Genomic DNA, 12714 nt, shown 5'->3' on the forward strand with positions numbered 1-12714 from the left:
GAATAAGAAAAAGAAGGCGTTGCTTTACGGTCCTTCAACATTTGTCCTCAACGGATGCGGGCAGTGTTTTTACATCCATGTTGCTGTCTGACTTGCTTTACGGTCCTTCAACATTTGTCCTCAACGGATGCGGGCAGTGTTTTTACATCCATGTTGCTGTCTGACTTGCTTCATGGTTGGTAGCTTACTGATTCCGGCAATTAAAGATTTTGTAAGCATTGCACAGTTTGCGTTTTGGTATGTTTGCCCTATTCAGAATGTGTAATATATGTGGCTATACGAATTTCATGCACGAATCATTTAAAACGAAATCCAAAAAATGAAGTGCAAAAAAGCAAACACAAAGGTGGTTTTCTTCAACAGCTTAGACATATATTTTGTTGTAATAATGTGTTGCTGAAGACTAGCTCCTTGATGCATGTCGACAGACATGTAAGTATTTGCTTGACCTAGATTTCACGGTAGAGAAGGATTTTTTTTCTTTTTTTCTTTTGTACAATGGATTTCGTATGTAAAGCGTCATATGAGGACTCGGCATTGATTTCCTTGACCGAAGTTTGCTGTGGAACCACATTATTTGCATAATCGATGCTACTCTTTAAGTCCTGGAGATGTGCGATATACGAACTGAGATCCCCGATCTTGACCTTCCCGTGTCCCCGCTATCATTAGTCGCTTACACCGCTGATTTGTGTGCCCGAATTATGTCGATTGTGATTGGGGTAAAAGATTGGTAGCAAGAGAAGTAGTCATGCAGCCACGGTGATGTTAGACGTGACTGGTCTTTGTTTTCTCTTTTATGTGTGTGTGTGTGTGTGTGTGTGTGTGTGTGTGTGTGTTTGTTTGTGTGTGTGTGTGTGTGTGTGTGTATGTATGTGTGTGTGTGAGAGAGGGAGAGAGAGAGAGAGAGAGGGAGAGAGAGAAAGAGAGAGAAAGAGAGAGAGAGAGAGAGGGAGAGAGAGAAAGAGAGAGAAAGAGAGAGAGAGAGAGAGAGAGAGAGACACACACACACACACAGACCGGCAGGCAGACAGACAGACAGACAGACAGACAGACAGACAGACAGGCAGGCTGGCAGGCTGGCAGACAGACAGACAGACAGACAGACAGACAGACAGACAAATTGTGATAGGCAGACAGAATGACGAACAGAGAACCTTTCATCGAAATGCTTTCGTGAATGAGTACATTGATGTGTGTAAACATATTTCACATTACCCCAATATTTTGTACCCCAACACCTGAATACAATGAACCAGCAAAGGGGAAAGTAAACAGCGAATTTTTGAGTAATGACTTTCCACATTGTGCTGTCACTTTCCGGACGCAGACTTCAGTGAAGCGTGCCAACAGGAACACAACTCCAGACTGACATTGGCTGCCGCAGTTCATGCCAGGACATGGCCGCGGAATACCCTTGGTCACTGACGCTGACACAAGAAGTTAAATGTGGACCCCGCAATTCCGCGCTGAAAGTCGTCTTGGTGGGGTTCGTACACATGCAGCAATGCGCTAAACGTCGTCTTGGCGGGGTTCGTACACATACAGCAATACGCTAAAAGTTGTCTTGGTGGGGCTCGTACACATGCAGCAATACGCTGAAAGTTGTCTTGGTGGGGTTCGTACACATGCAGCAATGCGCTGAACGTTGTGTTGGTGGGGTTCGTACGCATGCAGCAATACGCTAAAAGTTGTCTTGGTGGGGTTCGTACGCATGCAGCAATACGCTAACAGTTGTCTTGGCGGGGTTCGTACACATGCAGTAGTGCGCTGAAAGTTGTCTTGGTGGGGTTTGTACACCTGCAATGTCGAGGGAGTCCGCTGCGTTTTGTCTTCGTCTGTGTGAAATAAGCATAAAAGGTACATCGAAGCAAGATATTATGTTGGTGTTTTTTTTTAATCTACTAGAAATAAACGGTAGATCAAAACGCCTTGACATATATCAATTAGACAAACGATAAATCAATCATCAATCAGTTAATCAGTCAATCAATCAAATAAACAGTTTTTGAATTCAATCAATCACTCAATTATGATTACACAACGGTATCATTTATTCAAACCTTGCACTTTTTGTCACAAAGGATATTTTAGAATACCACCGAAGAAAATTCTTCAACAATAATGCGTGACCATTACCGAGATATATATTTTAATCCTGCATGAAATTGTTTAGCCACAGACATGACAAAATTCACATTAAAATTGCATCACCAGCAGTCGAAACTGTGAAGATTGGTACAATTTGTGTGTGAGTGACACAGTTTGAAAGTACAAAACCGCAAAGAATGTGTGTCACATATATCACATTCCAAGCAGACAGATTGCATTATATCTTGGAAGAGAAACTCTTTAACGATCCATCGCTTTGTCCCCGACTGTCACAGTTAAACCGCTTCCGTGTAAGGGAGTGCATGACACCGAAGACATAACCCCACACTAGAATTCACGCTAATACATGCAGAGTCAGGCTCAAAGTATGCGACTGCAATCAGTATTAATTTTTAATGGGTGTTCTGTCTAGACAAACTACAAAACTAACAAGGGTCATTCTCCGCTGTGTCTTCGTTCTTTCGAACAATTTTCTTCAAGTTTTAAGAATTCTCGAAGACACAGGTTTAGCTATTGAAAGCAGAGACTTGGTATTGCATAGGTTTTTTTTTTTTTTTTTTTTTTTTAATTTGCCAAGCACATCATTGTGGGGCTTTTAATCAAAAAAAAATTCAAGCATCCGTCTACAACGTATCCTCATTCATCCTTCAACATTTCCACAATGGGATTGCTTAGTTATCTGCACGCCAACACACAGCCACAGTTCAAGGAGAAAAATCACATTTTTCAGGTTTGTTTAATTATCGATTTCATGTTAAACAGTTATGGCAGACACAGAATTACGAGGTGAGGATCATAGAACAAAGTCTCTAACGTGATAAGTTACAAGCACGCCGCACATCTGCATACACTCGAAATGGAGGGGGGGGGGGACATTCAAACACTTACATTCAAAAAGTAACAGTATTTGTGATGGTAGACACATCGGTTTGGTTATGCATACTTTGAGTTGCATTCTAATCCCGGTTGCTGCCGCCTGGTGGGTTTAAGAGTGGAGATTTTTCCGATCTCCCAGGTCAACTTATGTGCAGACCTGCTAGTGACTTAACCCCCTTCGTGTGTACACACAATCACAAGACCAACTGCGCACGGAAAAGATCCTGTAACCCATGTCAGAGTTCGGTTGGTTATAGAAACACGAAAATACCCAGCATGCCTCCCCCGAAATCGGCGTATGCTGCCTGAATGGCGGGGTAACACCGGTTATACACGTACAAATCCACTCGTGCTAAAAACATGAGTGAACATGGGAGTCTAAGCTCATGAACGAAGAAGAAGAAGAAGAAGGAGAAGAAGAAGAGGAAGAAGAAGAAGAAGAAGAAGAAGAAGAAGAAGAAGAAGAAGAAGAAGAAGCAGGACTGACCTGAACATAACTGACATAGTTTGTTTTTAGGTTTATTTTTAGTTAGTTATCCTAAAAAATATGTATTGTTTTTGTCAGGACAATAATTGAATAAAGGTTTGTTTAAACCAACATAACTGACACCCTTTTCCCGACTACCTCACCACCCTTTCTCTTTTACCATTTTAATTTAGAGACAGTCAATTCTTAAATAAAAAGAAAACACACCAGTAAACAGGTTAGGTACGTTTATATCTATAATCAATATTTCGGCACGTTACCGCCTTCTTCGGGATGGTAAGCTTGTGGAAAGAATGGAATGACGGCACGTGCCATACAGTGTAATGAATTTTTATGATGATTAATGACGTCATATATTATATACAGTCAATTCTGTCAACCTGAGGCAAGAGGGAGTCAAGAATCGGTTGTATGCATAGATGTTTTCATTTATATTGATTTTAAAAACGCGAAGTATTGATGAGAGGAAAGGAGGAAACACAATATTAAATTCAGCAACAATGTGTTCTGCTTATTTAACCTTAGCGTGCAGTGTTTTGTTTTGTTTTTAAATAGAGAGTGGTTCACATGCTGGGTTCCAAAGTCAATTAGGGCTTCCGCATGGCTTGTTATTAATATGTATTTAAATAGACAGAGACAATGTTGTGATGCCTAGTTTGACACAAGACTGGCAATTGTTGAACGTTTTCTAAGGAATTTTTGATATAGAGAATACTACATGGCTTGCTGTGTGGAAACATATTTACATGAGTTACTTGCTATAACCCATGCTGAAAGACACGAAACATATCTACATGAGTTGCTATAAACCATGCTGTAAGACGCAAAACATATTTACATGAGTTGCTATAAACCATGCTGAAAGACGCAAAACATATACATGAGTTGCTATAAACCATGCTGAAAGACGCAAAACATATACATGAGTTGCTATAAACCATGCTGCAAGACGCAAAACATATACATGAGTTGCTATAAACCATGCTGAAAGACGCGAAACATTTTACATGAGTTACTTGCTATAACCCATGCTGAAAGACACGAAACATATCTACATGAGTTGCTATAAACCATGCTGTAGGACGCGAAACATATTTACATGAGTTGCTATAAACCATGCTGAAAGACGCGAAACATATATACATGAGTTGCTATAAACCATGCTGAAAGACGCGAAACATATACATGAGTTGCTATAAACCATGCTGAAAGACGCAAAACATATACATGAGTTACTATAAACCATGCTGCAAGACGCGAAACATATACATGAGTTGCTATAAACCATGCTGAAAGACGCAAAACATATACATGAGTTACTATAAACCATGCTGCAAGACGCGAAACCGCGGCAGTGCTGGACCAGAAAACAAGACAGACACTAGAGATTGATCAGTATTCTGCACAGCTTCACACGGTAAAGAGATGGGAGGAAAAGTGACCAACCCTGCACTTCTCGCCCGGCATGTCGTCTGATTCCGTCCGGGAAATGAGGTCGAAAAGGGACTGAGTAAAATAGGGTGGGGGTATGGGAGGATGTGTGTGTGTGTGTGTGTGTGTGTGAGTGTGTGTCTGTGTGTGTGTGTGTGTTTGTGTGTGTGTGTGTGTGTGCGATGCATATGTGTGTGTGTGTGTGTCTATGTGTGTGTGTGTGTTTGTGTGTGTGTGTGTGTGTGTGTGCGATGCATATGTGTGTGTATGTCTGTGTCTGTGTGCGCGCGCGCGCGCGTGTGTGTGTGTGTGCGTGCGTGCGTGCGTGTGTGCGCGTGTGTGTGTGTCTGTGTGTGTGTGTCTGTGTTTATGTGCGTGCGTGCCTGCGTGTGTTTGGTGTGTATGTGTGTGTGTGCGTGCGTGCGTGCGTGCGTGCGCGCGTGCATGTGAGTGCCTGTCTGTCTGTGTCTGTGTGAGTGGAGGTGGTAGATGTGTTGGGTGTCAAATGCTACATATTTATGGGGGTTTTTTTTACAATGCATTTCCTACCGTAACCATTATGGAAGACGCAGAAGCATGAAGTACCGGTCAGACCGGGGACCGTAGACGGAAACTTGGAAGTGATCTGTATTCTGCACACGAGCAAACGGCAACTGGCTGCCAGCAGCAACAGTGACCAACACTGCATGTCGTCTGATTTCTCCAAGGAATTACTGTCGGTGAAGAAACTGATGGGAACAGGGATGGGGTCAGCGTGTCATAGTGTGTGTGTGTGTGTGTGTGTGTGTGTGTGTGTCGGTGTCGGTGTCGGTGTGCGTGCGAGCGTGTGAGTGTGTTTGTGTGTGTGTGTGTGTGTGTGTTTGTGTGACTGTGTCTGTGTCTTTGTCTGTGTCCGTGTCCGCTGTATCTGTGTGTATATTGTGTGTGTCCGTGCGTGTGTACGTAGACGTGCGTACGCTTTTCAGTAATATAAACATAATTAAAAGACAAATTAAATTTTAAAGACATACGTGCCTGCAGAGCATAAGCCACAATCGTTCCCCTAAAACGATGGCAAAGTATTCGTAGAAAACGTAGCGTGTGAATACCAGTCCATGATAGGTGAACATTCTGTGTTTATGTATACAATGTATCACCGTATCTTGAATTCGTGTTGATGATATGTCAGATATGCCTGGTAACAAACAAAAAATAAACAATAGTTCACGTTTAGATTTTGAAACACTAATAGCGGTCTAATTGTAGCTAGACGTGAAATAAAGGGGCGCCAGCGGGGAAAAGGCGACAGAAAACAAAAAGACAATTATTATTATTATTATTATTGTGATCGTTTTTATGCGCCTAATCTAGATATAGCCCTAGGCGCTTACATATTAATTTCTGCCGTTTGAAATGGAATTTTTTACAGACAGACAGACAAACAGACATTTTTTACACACAATATGTGAATGAGATCAGTATTCTGCACAGCCTCACCCGGTAAAGAGGTGGGAGAAAAAATGACCAACCTGCACTTCTCTCCCGGCATGCCGTTTGACTCCTCCCGGGAAATGAGGTCGGAGGGGAGACTGAGTCAATGAAGTGTCGGGGGAGGGGGGGGGGGGTGAGTTTGCGTGAGTAAGTTTTTGTTTGTGTGTGTGTGTGTGTGTGTGTGTGTGTATGTGTGTGCGTATATGTGTGTTTGTGTGTGTGTGTATGTGTGTGTGTGTGTGTGTGTGTGTGTGTGTGTGTGTGTCTGTCTGTGTGTGAGTCTGTGTGTGAGTGTGTGTGAGTCTGTGTGTGTGTGTGGGGGGGGGTGTGTAGGGCTGGATGTGTACGTTCGTGTGGGGGCCAAGTAAATAGAAGTATAAACAAATATCCACCTGTTTGATATTTCAACAAGACTAGAAACTGAAGGGAGGAAGAAAGAACCCCAAAGAAAGGACTCTAATGCCGTCCGTGAAGCACCTGAAACGAAGCATGCAAGATCCTAATTAATTGCTTCCAAACTAATCATTATCGAAGTGTTACCATTAATGCTGCCAACTATAAAAGTCAATTCGTTTCTGAACTTGAAAACCTCCATAACGTCAGACAACAGCAAAGATCAAGCTGAACCGGACATTCCACAAACAGCAAAACCGAATGTCAAAGTCAGCCATATTGTCGATTCAAATAATGCGCTTTTGCACAGCACAAAGAATGTTTTGAGTTAATGAACCGAGAGTTAAATAAGTTTCCCATTTAACGTGATTCTCGTGGGACATTAAGCCATTACTACCTTTTCCGATCCCAGCATGCTCTTTAGCCTGAGTTTCATCTCTTTCCGGTTACAATGTACCTTTGCCCCATTTTTATTGATTTTTTTGTTCTGAGTTTAACCCTTTCAGCCTAGTCCATTCTACTTCAATATAGATAGATTCCAGCGGACTTCTGTACAATTGCCAGCCGCATAAAATGTTTATTTCTGTGTTAAACTGCGTATATCAATGGTCCATTTGATTTGATTTTTGCTTTGAATAAAAGCTAAAACGCTATTCTTTCTTTTGATATGTAAAAGTGACGTTAGAACTGTGTGATGTCGCAACATTGTGTCAATTCACGGTCATCACCTCGAAGGTTCAAGTGGAAGCCTATCAATTTATAAGTGTAAGTAGGTTTAACGGTATAACAGAATGTCTCTACGTGATCATTTGGCCACAACACTGTCTTTGAAAAATGTGTAGAACGCAGTACATGCACATTTGTCCACTCCTTGTGGCAATAACATTCATCCTATTTAACGTCAAACAGTCAAATAGCCAAACTACACCAGAGGATTTCAACACCAATATTGACAGTACAACAGCAATGGCTCCATGTGATGATTTTAGCCGACGCTTCTTGCAAATCTGCTTGGCGCGCTCCATTACTTTACATAATTATGCCCATTTCAAGACGCACAATTAATAGACCTACGACGAAACTGTCTCTATTTGATGACTTTTGACACTACTTGCACATTTGACATGTACATCTGCCCATTTCTTATTACAGGAACATTTATTGTATCTTCAACGTCAAACAATGAAATCAACATTCAAACTAACGCAGAGAATGTCAACACTAATATTGACGACACAGCAGAAATGTCTCTTTAGGAATGATTATAAGCCTATGATGATTTTATCCAACGCTTCTTGGAAATGTGATTGGCGTACTACATTTACATGTGTCCATTTCTTATAACAGGAACATTCATTTTATCTTCAACGTCACACAATGAAATACCATGCAAACTACACCAAAGTATTTCAACACTATTATTGACGGTACAGCAGAAATGTCTATATAATGATGATTTTAGCCGACGCTTCTTGGAAATGTGATTGGCGTACTACATTCACGTCTGTACATCAAGTTTCTTGTGGCAGGGCCCATTCAATCGCTTCCATCATACCGCCGACATGTTCTTTGTCGAGTTCCTGATGGCGGCTCCACTCGATAACACTTACGCCACGTGTGTGTATTTTGTAGTTGCTCTATAGATTTGATGTTTTTGCCCTCTTCACAACTCTCTCGTTCCATCATGGCGTCTCATCAGCCCTCGTTCAAAACGAGGCTCTTTTGCATCAGCCGTCTGCCTCCTTTCTTTTGTTCGGCCAAGCGGGGAGTCTGGAGGCGATTTTCTTTCTCCAAATGATATTTCTCACAACTTTATTTCTGTTCCATTTGATCATTTCTCACAATTTCATTTATTGTCCATTTGAGAAGACAGCGTGATCACACACGTGCATGCACTCACACTTGCTTTTGATTTTATTGACGTTTTTAATTTTTGCACAACTAAAGAAGGAGTTTATTCTTGCAGAGCACTCAGAGAGAGAGAGAGAGAGAGAGAGAGAGAGAGAGAGAGAGAGAGAGAGAGAGAGAGAGAGAGAGAGAGAGAGAGAGAGAGAGAGAGAGAGAGAGAGAGATTATTATTTATTTATTTGGTGTTTAACGTCGTTTTCAACCATTCAAGGTTATATCGCGACGGGGAAAGGGGGGAGATGGGATAGGGGAAAGGGGGGAGATGGGATAGAGCCACTTGTTAAGTGTTTCTTGTTCACAAAAGCACTAATCAAAAATTTGCTCCAGGGGCTTGCAACGTAGTACAATATATGACCTTACTGGGAGAATGCAAGTTTCCAGTACAAAGGACTAAACATTTCTTACATACTGCTTGACTAAAATCTTTACAAACATTGACTATATTCTATACAAGAACCACTTAACAAGGGTAAAAGGAGAAACAGAATCCGTTAGTCGCCTCTTACGACATGCGGGGTGCAGAGAAATAAGGATGTGGAAAAGAAGACTTTTGGTAAGTGAAATAAAGGTGATGGATCCAGTCAGGTAGAAATAAGACAACAAGAAAAGAATTGGAAAACTGCAGGGAATAGTAGGGAGAGTTTTCTTGGAAGAGACAGAGAGAGACAGAGAGAGACAGAGACAGACAAACAGTCAGACAGACAGACAGACAGACATACAGAGACAGACAGACAGACAGACAGACAGGCAGACAGAGAGACAGCCAGCCAGCCAGCCAGCCAGCAGCCAGACAGACAGACAGACAGACAGACAGACAGACGGAGACAGACAGACAGACAGACAGTCAGTCAGACAGACACACACACACACAGACAGACCGACAGACAAAGACAGACATACGGAGTGGCCGGCAGACAGAGGTAGACATACACATAAACATGCATGGGCACAAACAAGGAACTCAGAGACATGAAATGATTCATTTGGAACGTATAACAATAGTAGACATACTATAAAGTTGCATTGAATACCCTTCCCCAATCGTTATTCCATTATCCCAATACCCAGTCATCGCTGTTCAGCAAAACAACTCTCCCCTACTCTTCTCCTGATCGCCACGAACCCCCACCCTCCTCAACCAGCTTTTTTTCTCTCATCACACGCAAGCACTTTATTCACTTATAACCATATCTCATCCCTTCTCCAAAATCCACTCAGCATCCCCCCTCCCCCCCCCCCCCCCACCCCTCCTCGACTCCTCTTCATTGCTTGCTACACACGCAAGCCTTCTATTCCGTTATCCCTTTTTTTGCACAAGCCTCTATTCACCCTTTCTGTTTGCCCTTTTGCAGCACGCAAGACCTTACACCGAAAGAGGGAATCAAAGAAAGCATCCCTATTCAGACGAGCCTGCCTCTCTCTGCTGAGCTGCCACCACAGAAGCAGACACTTCACAGACCTGGCAGTTCATGCTGAACCAGGGTCCAGAATATCTCGTTTTCTTTCGTGCGCATTTCTTGAGAGTCAGGGCTCGATCTATGGAGTGGGGTGGGGGTGGGGGTGGTGGGGGTGGTGTTCCAGGGTTCGGGAACACCCCACCCCCTCCTCTATCCTTACTGTATGTACCTTTTGTCTGGTTTAAACAGTATTTTTATTCATAAACACACACATGATAATATAACAACATCCAATACCTTTTGTTCTCAAGAACAGACCCAAAGTATCCCTTTCAAATGCTACATTTCAACAGCAAATGGTGGGGGGGGGGGGAGGGGGTGCAAGGCTACCCGGACCTCCCCGTCTGACCAGCAACTGTTCCCCTTGCCTCACCTTGGAACCCCCCTTGCTCAGACACTATATATGTCCAGCCCAAAGAGTGTGTGTTCCCCCTTAGCGTATCGCCAATTCTTGTCCCAAATGGAAACATTTTCTGAGAGGACGTTAACTCCCCCCTTTAGTTTACAGTGTGTGTTCCCGTTTCAAGACTACCAGCTGGAAGTTATATAATGTGCAAATATCTTCAAACTTAAACAAGAATATACATAAAATACTAAACGTAGACAAGACTTTTCCAAACTTTACCTGGGACCAGAGAAGAGATGAGGAAACTGTGCATGTTCCATTGCCACTAGTTCGGAACACACACAGCGCTAATTGTCCACGGTACGTTAAGCCCGCAACAGCGAAGGCAGTGCTCGGTAGCACTGAAACACTTCATATATTTCATTTCATTTCATGTCATTTACTTTACTTTGCTACATTGCAGGGAAGTTCGCATCGCTTCCTCTCAGTGGGAACTTTAAGATTACTTTAATCTTCCACTGAAGATATTAATATTCCTACTCTCGGTTAAGCTAAAACACAACGAGACCATGCTTATTTTGAACTTGTTTGCCGTAAACTTTTATTCGTATAAAAATAAAATTCTTCTAATTTGGCCTATTTACAAATGAAGACACTGTGGTTGACCTTCGGGCGATGCAACTATCCTGAAAGACTCCGTGAGTATGAGCGTTCGAGAAAGAAAAAAAAGAAAAAAACAAATGTGATGAATCATCTCATCCTCTCTGGCTTTTCCTTCAGGACAATTTCCAAGGACAATAAATAAAATCTAATAAATCATCTCCTGCAATCCGACATTTCCTTAAAGAAATTGTTTTCAGGGACAATAAGTATACTCTTACATAAATAAACAAATAACAAAAACTACAAACCAATGAACCACAAACAAGAAAAGAAAAGAAAAGAAGAAAACCATTCAGCCTCAATCAATTAAGTTTATGTAAAAAAGATTGTCAAATAAATAAAAAATAAAAAAATGGACGATTCGCGGAACATAATTTACAAAACCTTTTGTCCGCGACTTTCAATATCAGGGCTAGAGGAAATCACAACAACAACGACAAATCAAACATAAACAGACAAAACTACATGATCTGTTCTCGTAAATCACACGTTTATTTTAAAGCAGAGGATGAAATTAACTATCAACACAAACTCATCAGAACATGCCTTTTCTTGCAGGAAGTTACACACTTTCACATACATTTGAAGCATTTTCAATTTGTTGCTAAACAAGTGTCGCATATTGACACAGGTGTCAATAACAAAATCAAATCAGCAACATTGGTAAACATGCGTTCACTTTACTGAAATAATGTCGCAGGTTGCTACAGGTGTATCTGAATAAAATCAGTCTACACACACACAAATAATAATGATCATACAAAATATAAATAAAAATCCACAGAGAAAGTTTGTTATTTTCTTGATATGTGTATTACTGGAAGAATTATCTTGTTTTTTTCCCAAAAAGCCTGTGCCGATATTACGTTTTTCCCCCAGATGTTTTTCACACACACACACACACACACACACACACACACACACACACACACACACACACACACACACACACACACACACACACACACACACAATCTTCAATCATTCCTCCCCCCCAGAAAACTTGAAGAGTTCATGATGACAGAACACTTTCTTAGTCGCCATCCGAGGGAGGCGAAGAGACCGGCGTCAGAGAGCGATCGATGCAATTCTGTTCTCGCTGTGCCAGGAGCCGCCCGCCCGCCTGCCTCTAAGCGTCAGGGGTTGAAAATGATCAGGGTAATTTTCCCTCCCTCCGATCCGCGCTCTGTCCCTTTCCCCTCGGGGGCTGTGCGGGATTTCCTGGCACCATGGTGGGAAAGAGCATCTGGCCTCCGACGTCCGTTTCGTTGGTTGAAACAACACTTTACTCAATGTTATGGGCAGAATATACCTGCGCAGTTTCAGCGGCACAGACGACGCACTGCCTATTATTTATGCCGCGATAGGGATTATGACGAGTACTTGGCCTGTTTTCCTTTCATGCAACGTGTAGCGGGCTGGGGTAATCTGCAGTGCGTCGTCGGTCCTGCTGAAGTTACATAATTATGTGAGCGGAGCCCCTTAGCATCGAATTCAAAGGGGAAAAATAAAGATCAAGTATACACGATGGCTGGCAATATCAAAATACTCATTTTGGAATACTAATGAGG

This window comes from Littorina saxatilis, linkage group LG3 (assembly GCF_037325665.1).
Source record: "Littorina saxatilis isolate snail1 linkage group LG3, US_GU_Lsax_2.0, whole genome shotgun sequence".
Lineage (NCBI taxonomy): Eukaryota > Metazoa > Mollusca > Gastropoda > Littorinimorpha > Littorinidae > Littorina > Littorina saxatilis.